The sequence below is a fragment of the Mustela nivalis genome (genome assembly GCF_964662115.1).
Source record: "Mustela nivalis genome assembly, contig: HAP1_SCAFFOLD_1632, whole genome shotgun sequence".
Taxonomy (NCBI): Eukaryota; Metazoa; Chordata; class Mammalia; order Carnivora; family Mustelidae; genus Mustela; species Mustela nivalis.
In genome coordinates this window covers 7,407-18,594 of record NW_028135032.1, presented here as the reverse complement: position 1 = coordinate 18,594, position 11,188 = coordinate 7,407, and the positions used below count along the sequence as shown (strand labels likewise).

The following is an 11,188-nucleotide window of genomic DNA, read 5'->3' as shown; positions in this document are numbered from 1 at the left end:
GCAGAGTCATAATCAGGGAAGAAAGCTAGATTAATACTTGTAATTATCATTGAATATTTAGCCTGCTATAGGATTATTATTATTAGTGTCATTTGATAATTTTCTCTCATTTTATTAAACACAACTGTGAGTAATTACGCTACCTAATATTTCTCTGTATTGGCTGACTAGCTAGCAAACATTCATGAAAATATCCATTAGCCACACATATAAAATGCTGCATTATGATGCTGTTGAATCAGAACATACCACTACCTGATCCTGTAGCTCTTTGAGGATTTGCAAATCAATTAATTCTATATTGGATTCTTCCCATACAATTAGAAAATTTATAATCGAGTCCATGAACATTATTAGTTTTACCATTTTAAACCAGCAATCACACTTTGATTTTTACAACAAAAGCAGAAATATAAACACACACATTTGGATCAGTTTTCTCTTAGTCTGTCTGGACTTCAAAATCCTATTCCTCAAGATGATGCACACCAAAGTTCTGGATTAAACAAGAAATTAGATGGCACCTGAACACTTGGTTTAATATTCTCAAAAGGATTATGCAACTTCTTTCTTACAATATGACATTGTTTTACAAAGATCCACACTTTTATAATGTTAGTATTTATAATAATCAATAGTCAATTAATCATGATTAAAAATCAAACATAAAAATTTCTACTTTTTGCTTTTGCCCCCTCCATTTAGAACTTATTTATAGCCTGATAATTCAAAGGTCCCTATGTTTATGAAAATCTGGACAGAAATAGCTCTAAGATCCCATTCAGAACTTGATATTAATCTAAGTCTTTTGGCTCCATTTATCCTGAGAGCAAAGAGTAGGACAAAGGATTTGAGTACTGTTAGTTTATCTGGGAGATTATCCAAGGTAGAAAAGAATGGGAAAGTGATACAGTGAAGAAGCAACTTTGTCAAAGAGGTACATTGTTGATATAATTGTTGTGGATAGAAAATGAAGGCTTGCTTTTACTGAAAGGTCCTGAGAAACTTCTTTAAGTTGTCCTCATGAAGACCTGAAAACTGACAATTTTACCTATGGTTCTTATTTCCACTTCACTGAGAGCTGTCCTCAGAGGACATTAACTCTCCTACACTTTCAGGTTGTGTTGGAGACATTCTAAAATGAGAGAGAGAACATGAGATGCTATCAGTGTTAAGTAACTGCAATTTCCCATGGAACTATCCACCACAGGTTTGGCTATAATCAGGTGTTGGGCCTTGATATCAGAGGGATTTGAGGCAGTATCATTTTAGGTTAATCATTATATCTGAAATTTCCAAAAACTTCAACTGATGAAACTTTGATTATAAACCTATAAATATAACAATAAATCTACAGTATTCAAATTATTTTCATAGAAATACACAAACAAAGCATCAACTGATTAATATTTAAATGTTACAAAATACTGAACTGAAAGAATTTGGTCATATAACAACGTGTAAGAAGTAGAGCTTAGGTTTAGGTTAGAAGTCAGGATGCATTTGGGACTCAGTTAAGAAACTGAATGGAGGGACGCCTGGGTGGCTCAGTGGGTTAAGCCACTGCCTTCGGCTCAGGTCATGATCCCAGGGTCCTGGGACCGAGCCCCAAATCAGGCTCTCTGCTCAGCAGGGAGACTGCTTCCTCCTCTCTCTCTGCCTGCCTCTCTGCCTGCTTGTCATCTCTCTCTGTCAAATAAATAAATAAAATCTTAAAAAAAAAGAAATTGAATGGATGTCTGACTATCTTATAGGTTTGCTAAAAATCAGTGACTTTGTGTTCACGTGTGGCTATGCGGGAATTTTTAACTTTCTCTAAGAAGTTATTAGATTGATTATATAATGGCAGTAAAGGATGGGGAAAAGCAAAGTACAAACCCCATAAAGACAAAGACACTGAGTATGAGAAAAGAGTAATAGATAAGAAGAATCAATGCATTTGAGGAAAATGGGAATTGAAATACACAATGATTGTTGATTTTTTTAGATGCAGAAATCAAAACTAGCTTGCAAGAAGGAAATAACAGAAGACATGTTGTGAAAAGGCAGTAACGTGGAATAAAGGAGTAGGGAGAGCATATCAGGTAATTTGGATAGGAAGGAGTTAGGAGATAACTGCTTGATAAATTTTATATGGCCCACTTAAATGCACAGATTTCTCTTCTTTAATTTATATGGAGAACAGGGTGTCGTTTCTCTTCCCTTTCAGAGCACCCGAGGTGTACTCTTTCAGACTGAAAACCTGAAAAGCTCAGGACTCAGTTGCTTAAGCACAGCTGAGAGGACATATTTCAATTAAGATTTACAGTTTGCTGTAGGTAGTAGACTGTCAAAAGTGGTTTAACCATATTTTTCATTTAACAAGAAGACTACAGAGAGTGTTTTCTGGTGTTGGTTCAGAGTCTTAAGAAAGTCAAGTGAACTATCTTAGAGGTTTTCATGGCTTTTTATTTACAGTTGCAAAAATTGCTGTTGGAGTTCTCACTATTAAGCCCACATTTCTGGCAGAAAGATAGAGGTAAAAGAGAATGATATCTTGTACGACTGATACTTTGTCATATGGTTACAATGTAACTAGAAAAGAGACAATAAAATATTTGATGTTGTTTTAAGTTTCCTTGTTGTCAATCCCTCAGTGCTTTCTGATACTAAAGGAAAAAGTAGATGGATATTGACCTGGCAACTATCAACACCTGTCAGTCTCTCTTGGATAACCAATATCTCTATAATCTCTTCTTCCCAGTAAAAAAAAAATAAAATATATTCATAAACCACACTTTGCCATCTCAAGTTACTGCACCAAGATAAAATTACAATGATTTTCAGTTGTTCCAAATGGACAGAATACCCTTCCTTATGATATCATGTCTTATAAGATAGATAATTGGCTTGCTACCAATATACCCAGATGAGACTGTGGAAGAGACAGGAAAAAAATAATAATATTTATTTATTCCTTGGGTTGACCCTGTTTACACAGATGCATTACTATTAGAAAAGGTTGGTTTGGGACATTGGAATGAATTTACTTAATGGGTCTGTATGTAATTGGGTTGGAGGAAATTTTTAATTTCTACAAAAATTATTAGAATTCTATCTTATTCCCTTTTGATAATTTTCACATGTTAACAAAGCCAACGTTTTTGTCTAGCAGACAAGATCTTAAATCCTAACAAAACTCAATTTTTTCCTTTTTTTTTTAAGTTTGAGAGCCTCATGTTCTCTCATGCTGCTTTAAATACAACTCAAAAAAACAAAAGGAGCTAAATGGGGCAGTAAGACCAGACTTTTTATTTTAATTTATTTATCTTATTTTTAATTAAAAAATTAAAGATTGTATTTATTTATTTGAGAGAGAGAGAGCATGAGTGGGGCAGGGGGATGTAGCTGCAGAGAGAGACTGAGAAGTATACTCCCTAATGAGCAGGAAGCCCGATATGGGGCTCGATCCCAGGATACTGACTGAGATCATGACCAGAGACAAAGGCAGATACATGTGCAAAATCCCTTTTTTTCTGGGAAACAATACTTTACAAGAGATGTTTGAAAAAGTACTGGGGAAACAACTTTAATCAGAGATACAAAAATTTAATTGACTTCTGTAAAGCTACAGGGATCCAAATGATGGGAATCCCAGGCCGTTTAGGTTGTGGACCACAGAGTATTCTTCTCTGTAATATTTTATTTTCTTCCATGTCTACTAACTCCAGTCCAAGTTCACTGATCTCTTTTTAGATAGTGCAAAACATGGCAAAGAATACCAAACAAGTGCCCAATATTCTACATTTATTACATCATTTCTAACATATAGAAGTGTGTTACCAAGGCTGGTTCTGTGAACAAACCTAGTTATGCTAAAGTGTGTTTTGTTCTCCAAAAATTAAATTCATGATTATCACACAATTATAAAATACTTGTGTCAAGAATTTTTATTCAAAAATTAATAAGAGAAGCAGATATTAAAACTAGTTCACATGGTTATTTGGGATATAAGCAGAGTTGTGCAGCAGAAGTGCTCTGGGCCCATAATTTGGGTTATAGAATTTATGTTTTCTAATGAAAAATCACTAACTTGCATTATTGTTAACAAGAATCCTGTGCATTACCATCAGTTTTCTCCATTATAACCTCTTGCTCTACAGTTTGTAAATAACTTTGTCAATAGCAAGCTAATAAACGGGGTGACTCCAATGGATTGAGATAATCTCCAGAGTTTCTGCTACATAATGAACAGGACTCCATTGAAAGGACACCTAAGAGTTTATTTTGCCCAAAAATTTGATCACTTTTTTCACTGTCCTTACCTATTTTCCAAACCTAGTTCTTTTCAGTCTACAGACAACCCTGTATCTGACTGACTTGTTAATTCTGGGAATGTCTTGCAGATTAATTTGCTTGCCCGAGGTGGTTCCTCTAATTGATGTCTAAGAACCCTAATTAGTTAAGAAAACTTTTTTTTTAACATTTTCATGGCTATTTATTATTATTATTATTATTATTATTATTATTGCTAATATCTCTATTATAAATAATTCACAAGGGCATCTTTCTGACAAAAGACAAAGAGCTGGCTACTAGTAGAAAAAGTACATTTGACTCTGTCAGTGAAAGTGGTAAAGGGATTTGAGAAAATAAGGCAAAGCAGTGGAATTATGTGTTAAAACTTTAAATATTATAGACACATTTACTTAATTTCTAATACTGCTTATAATTTAAAAAGATGTTTTCCATGAACCACGCATTACAGCAAATATATTGTTTATACAGATTAAATTTTCATCAAAAGGGATGCCTGGGTGGCTCAGTTGGTTAAGCAGCTGCCTTTGGCTCAGGTCATGATCCCAGCATCCTGGGATCGAGTCCCGCATCTGGCTCCTTGCTCGGCCGGAGCCTGCTTCTCCCTCTACCTCTGCCTGCCATTCTGTCTGCCTGTGCTTGCTCTCTCGCCCACTCTCTCTGATAAAGAAATAAAATCTTAAAATAAATAAATAAATTTTCATCAAAAAATTATAAGTGTATTTTTTTGTAGGATCATGATAAGCATTTTGCAGATGAGAAAAGTGAAATTTAGAAAAGTATGTCTCTTCAAATCCCTCATACAATATCTGGCCTAGATAGAAGGATATACTATCACAATTGAGGAAGATAATTGAGATTACTTAAAATGATAAACTTTACTGTATAGGGTTTTTTACAAGTTTGCCACAGATTCACATTTTTTAAAATATATATCTATTTGTGTAAAGAGAATGCACTGAGAAGTAAAAAGATAGTGATATATCAGTGCTACCAACTAATGGCTATAATATCATCACCTTATTTATGAACAATGAAACAGTGTGTAATATTTAAATAAATTTAAATAAATTCCTATTTATTTTATATATTTATAAATTTAAATGAATTCCTATTTATTTATTATTAAAGAAATTCCTCTAACAAACAGTATGTTTTGAAGGTTGCTAGCAGGAAAGTGTTGTACGACATGGAAGTAATCAGAAAATGTGATCTAAAATTCTGCTTTCAAGGGCGCCTGGGTGGCTCAGTGGGTTAAAATTCTGCTTTCAAGAAGCTATAACAGTAAGTACTGAGCATTAGCTATTATATGCTATGGATGAATAACTGAAATCTACATTTGAAACTATTGGTACACTATATGTTACCTAATTGAATTTTAAAAAGTTAATAAAAAAAACCACTATTTTATAAAACAATATTCCCAACAGGCTCTTTTGCTTTAAAATACTCACTTTGTTTCCTCTCCGAGAGAACACCAAATGGCGGATGACGCCGGTGCTGCGGGAGGGCCCGGAGGGCCCGGGGGCCCTGGAATGGGAGGCCGCGGCGGTTTCCGCGGTGGCTTCGGCAGCGGCATCCGGGGCCGGGGCGGGCCGGGGCCGTGGTCGGGGCCGGGGCCGAGGCCGCGGAGCTCGCGGGGGCAAGGCCGCGGACAAGGAGTGGATCCCCGTCACCAAGCTGGGCCGCCTGGTCAAAGACATGAAGATCAAGTCCCTGGAGGAGATCTATCTCTTCTCCCTGCCCATCAAGGAGTCTGAGATCATCGACTTCTTCCTGGGAGCCTCCCTCAAGGACGAGGTTTTGAAGATCATGCCTGTGCAGAAGCAGACGCGCGCGGGCCAGCAGACCAGGTTCAAGGCATTTGTCGCCATCGGAGATTACAATGGACACGTCGGTTTGGATGTCAAGTGTTCCAAGGAGGTAGCCACTGCCATCCGCGGAGCCATCATTCTGGCGAAGCTTTCCATTGTCCCTGTGCGGCGAGGCTACTGGGGGAACAAGATCGGCAAGCCCCACACTGTCCCGTGCAAGGTGACTGGCCGCTGTGGCTCTGTGCTGGTGCGTCTCATCCCCGCCCCCAGAGGCACTGGCATTGTCTCGGCCCCTGTGCCCAAGAAACTGCTGATGATGGCTGGTATTGACAACTGCTACACCTCGGCCAGGGGCTGCACTGCCACCCTAGGGAACTTTGCCAAGGCTACTTTCGATGCCATCTCCAAGACCTACAGCTATCTCACCCCTGATCTCTGGAAGGAGACTGTGTTCACCAAGTCTCCCTATCAGGAGTTCACGGACCATCTTGTGAAGACCCACACCAGAGTCTCTGTTCAGAGGACCCAGGCTCCAGCTGTGGCTACTACATAGTTTTATACAAGAAAAATAAACTGAACTAAAGCTTGAAAAAAAAATACTCACTTTGTAATGAGAGTCATTACTTTTGTCTAGCCAAATCTTATAGCACTGTTTATCCCTTCCCTGCTTTATCCCTTCCCAGTATCAATAAAGGCTCACTTGGGTTACCTAGAAGCCATGAGAAAGCTTGTAATAGATCTGGCTGGTTTTCACCAGCAATTTGACCACCGTGTGCACAGGGAAGTCTATTGATAAAGGCTTTATTGCAATAAGTTGCAAATACATGGATGATTTTGAATTCTCTTTCTTGAGGTCTTGTTTCATGATAATAAATTTAGGGTGGCTTATTGGAATGGATGTTATTAACATATCTTCATAGTTATAAGCACATGGAATTGTAAAATAGATGAATGAATGTGGCATTACTGACAACTGTCCTCATTTTGAAATCAAATTACAGTGTACTAAGATGAGGAAGCAAAGCAGATTTGGGATTATGAGTGAAATAATTTTAAAAAGTATTAGGGGTATGATCGGAGTATTGGGTAATTCAGTAGAAAAATGTCTACTGATTGAGATTCTGTGTTCCCTGATTTCAGAGAGAAGTTAAGATAAATAAGTAACACGAGGAGACTAGGAAGCCAAACATAAGTGATAATTTTGTGCCAGGGTGTGTATACATCTGTTTATCTTCTTGCTTTACCACTAAGGTTGCTCCTAGAGGAGAGTTTAAATATGTGTTGGAGCTAATCTCTGTGGATTACACAAGAAACCACATCCTACAGCTCTCCCTGAAACACCCCTTATGATTTCAATGTAATTTGGTTTTTGCATTTTTAGAAATAACAAAATACTTTGCAAACTCATCTACTTTATTACCATCACAAGTGAGTCAGCTGACTCCACATTTTAACACAGTGACAGTCACAGAGGAATGGAGGAATGAGTAGAGTTATCAATATATGTGCTTTTAAGAAGTATGACAGGGTAGCAGCTATTTCCAGGAACCAAAACATGGGTCAGCAGCTGTGCAGGAAAAGTGATGGAATAAATGACTCATTTCAGAGGAGTTCTATAACATATTAGTTCTATAATGTATCTTCAGCCCCCAATTACCCGCTTTGATCTAAAGATAAGGATTTACAGTTAAGGTCCCATTTATGATTTGACTGGTAGGGTCTGAATCATGTTTACTATTGTTTTGACTATTACTTGAAACCTATAGTAGTACTTGGGATATGTGTTGTGTATTCTGTGAACATGTGCTATTTTTAGATTAGATAATTTCTGTCTCGAACCCCTGTTCATTTGTTTGTTTTTGTTTATTTGATAGTGGTTTCAGTAAATGGATATATCTGAAAAATTGCAAAGCCACTATTAAAACAAGTTATTATTATATATAGCATGGAATTGCACATTCCTCCTTTGAATCCGACAGAGCTTCACCATATCCTTAACAATTTGGGAAAAACATGCTATTATTTTTCTTTATAAAATTTCTCCTGTTAGGCTGTGATGGTTGTCATCAGCAGTAACTCCTCTGAAGGCTTTGTCAAAAGAGTTGAAAAAATTGGAAAGGTGTGTGAATGAAGCTGTTTGTTGAATATAAAGAAAAGAGCATTGAAGTACAATTCACACTCTTACTTCTCCTTCTATGCTTTCAGATGTTTGTCATTTGAAAATTTTGCTTCTAGAAGAGATGCCCTATATAATTCTTACTTTAAGGAGCAAGTTGCTTTTATAATTTTTTTATTATTCTACCATTCCAGTATTTCCATTTAAATTAAATTCAATACCATTTAAAAAAAATCAAAAGTGCAGCCAGTATTCAATTCCTGGGCTAAATAATTTTAGAAAGCTTTGTGTTATTGAACCTACGGGGTTTTTATGTAGTTTTAACTCTTTCTTTCTGTGATTTTTCCCATTAGTCATGTAAGTGACTGCAATATAACAGACATTGAGGATAAAGAAGGACTGAATAGAACAATCCTTGGCCTCATGAAGTTGAGAATCTAGCAAGGGAGACAAACAATTCAATCATTCAGAGACAATTTATTGAGTGCCTGGCCTAAGATGAGCACAACAAAACCCCAGCCCAGAGGAATCATTTTAATGGGAGAGATAGATAATAGGTAAGCCAACTTTAAAAAAAAAAACGTACTGATTTTTCTTTAATAGAGATGCATATTTGAACTAAATAAGCACATTTTTAAAAGAGCAGTGATTGAGAAGAGGTTTTTAAACTGAGTGGTCCAAAAGGGCCTCCCTGAAAAAGTCTGTTTTGAACAGATTTCTGAATAATATCAGCTAGGAAGCTGCGTAAAAATCTCAGGGATGGGTGATTTTTCCAGTCGAAAAACTGTAAAGGCTCCAAAGTCACAATAGAGCTATAAGTTTCTCTAATAAAGTAACTTCTGACAAAGAATGAGAAGAAATAACTAACCCAGGTTTGAAAGAAAAGGGACAGACTTTCTATGGAATTCATATTTAATTAAAGCTCTAAAGGACAAAAATACAATAGAGCAAAATTCTGGTCACGCTGATATACCTAACGAAAGTTCATAAACAAGCTTTGGGTAGCAAAGAGTGTGTGGGAATGTTGGTAAGAACAGTGGGGAAGAGTCATCCCTGAACATGTTCTTAAATGAAGCAATTCTTGGGTTGTTTTAAAGGGTGAATTGGAGTTTGCCTAAGTGATTAGAGAAGGATGCCTCAGCTTATGGAAGTTCAAAGCCATAAAGATGTGATAAACTACTGCAGATATTTTCATGTATATTTGTTGTTGCTTCTAGTAATGGTGATCTAAAAACTCCTACTTAAGACAACTAAAAATCCAGACAAAATAGCTTTTAAAGTTAAAAATATCAGAATGATTATAAAAATAAGTGAGGGATTACTGGGCCAAAATACAAAATACAATGAGAGCCTAGAGATATATGCCCTGAAGCCATTTTAGCTATGAGAGCATTTGAAACTGCTAAAACACACTGAGCTGTGTTGTTCATAGACTCTTGATACTAGAGAAACAAAATTCAAAATCCAGCAGCAATCAAATTTGAGGACTTTGGTACAACCCAAATTTAACTTGAGATCCCCAAAGCACAAGGAGAAGCAGAAATAAGACTATAGCCTACCTTGCCTTCTGTGTAAACTGAGAAAGTCAATCACTGAATTTGGAGTATGATTGTCTTGTAGAGTCTCAGATATAAGAGAAAATCCTACCAAGGAGGTCCATACCATTATTATAGCTCTTAATTATCCCTACTCAATAAGAGTTTCAAATATAATGTCTTGAACATAGCAAAATGTAACAAAGCACACAAAGAAAAACCATTAACAAGATTTGATAGACAAAATGGGATTAAGTATGATGTTAAAATGATCAATAAAGATTGTAAAATGGCTTGATTACTCTGCTCAAAGAAATGAGAGGGGAAGCAAATTGAACCAAAAACTGACACTAAAAATGATATTGAGAAAGGTTTTATAAATGAACAAATGGATACTCTAGAACTTTAAAGATATGACATCTAATTTAAGGTACCACAGGGGTGCCTGGGTGGCTCACTTAATTAAACCTCCAATTCTTTTTCCTTTTTTTTTTAACACCTTAATTTTATTTTATCTCTTTCATTTGGCTCAGGTCATGATGTCAGGGTTGTGAAATAGAGCCCAGAGTTGGGCTCTGTGCTGAGCCTGGAGTCTGCTTAAGATTCTTTTCCCTTCTTTTTCTATCCCTCCCTGCACTCTCACTTGCTCGCTCTCTCTTGCTTGCAAATAAATAGATAGATAGATAGATAGATAGATAGATAATAGACAAAGAAAAATAAAAGCAGATTATGAAAATAAATATAAAGATTTTGAAATGAAAACAAGTTCAAAATAAAATAGAGAAGACCTACACAGCTTAAAGTTCATTCAGAAAATCTACTATTAAAGAAGTCAGTATGACACAATGTTAAGATATCAAAAGATTTGAGCATGCACTTTACAGAAAGGGTAATCCAAATGGCCACTCATATATAAAAACTGTTTATCTTTATTATGAATCTGGAATTAAATTAAATTAAATTAATAATAAATTAAAACCTAAAATGACATACTATTACACACTTACCATATTGGGCAACAGTAAAATTGCCTTGCAAGAATGTGAAAGAATGAAAGTGCCCATAATAAAAACATTTGAGGTAAGTTGGACAATATTTAGAAAACTTAAAAATAAAAATAAAAATTTGGTCCATTCCTAGAAATACAACATGGAACTAAATGAATATTTTCACCAGGATATGCAAACAGATGATTATAGCTATTTCATTCATAACAGCAGATCAGTAGTGGTCTATTTGCACAATGTTACATTAAATAAGAGAGAATATTAACAAACTGGGAGGAGGGGCTAGGTTGTTATCAGAAACAGATCTTCTATGGTGCTGATTATGTTCTATTTCTCAAAATCTTTAAGTTAAAAAAGTTTTCACATTATATCTAGATAGATAGATGATAGATAGATATCCCAGAAGCTGCAATGCTAGGC

The 11,188-nt window shown here is 35.9% G+C and overlaps 1 pseudogene across 1 annotated transcript; it reads left to right on the top strand.

The window, feature by feature from the left end:
• Positions 1-5,777: 5,777 nt before the first annotated feature.
• On the top strand, positions 5,778-6,707 carry LOC309857974 (small ribosomal subunit protein uS5 pseudogene; annotated as a pseudogene). The gene has a single exon. The product of its transcript is annotated as a small ribosomal subunit protein uS5 pseudogene (transcript).
• The last annotated feature ends 4,481 nt before the right edge of the window (positions 6,708-11,188 follow it).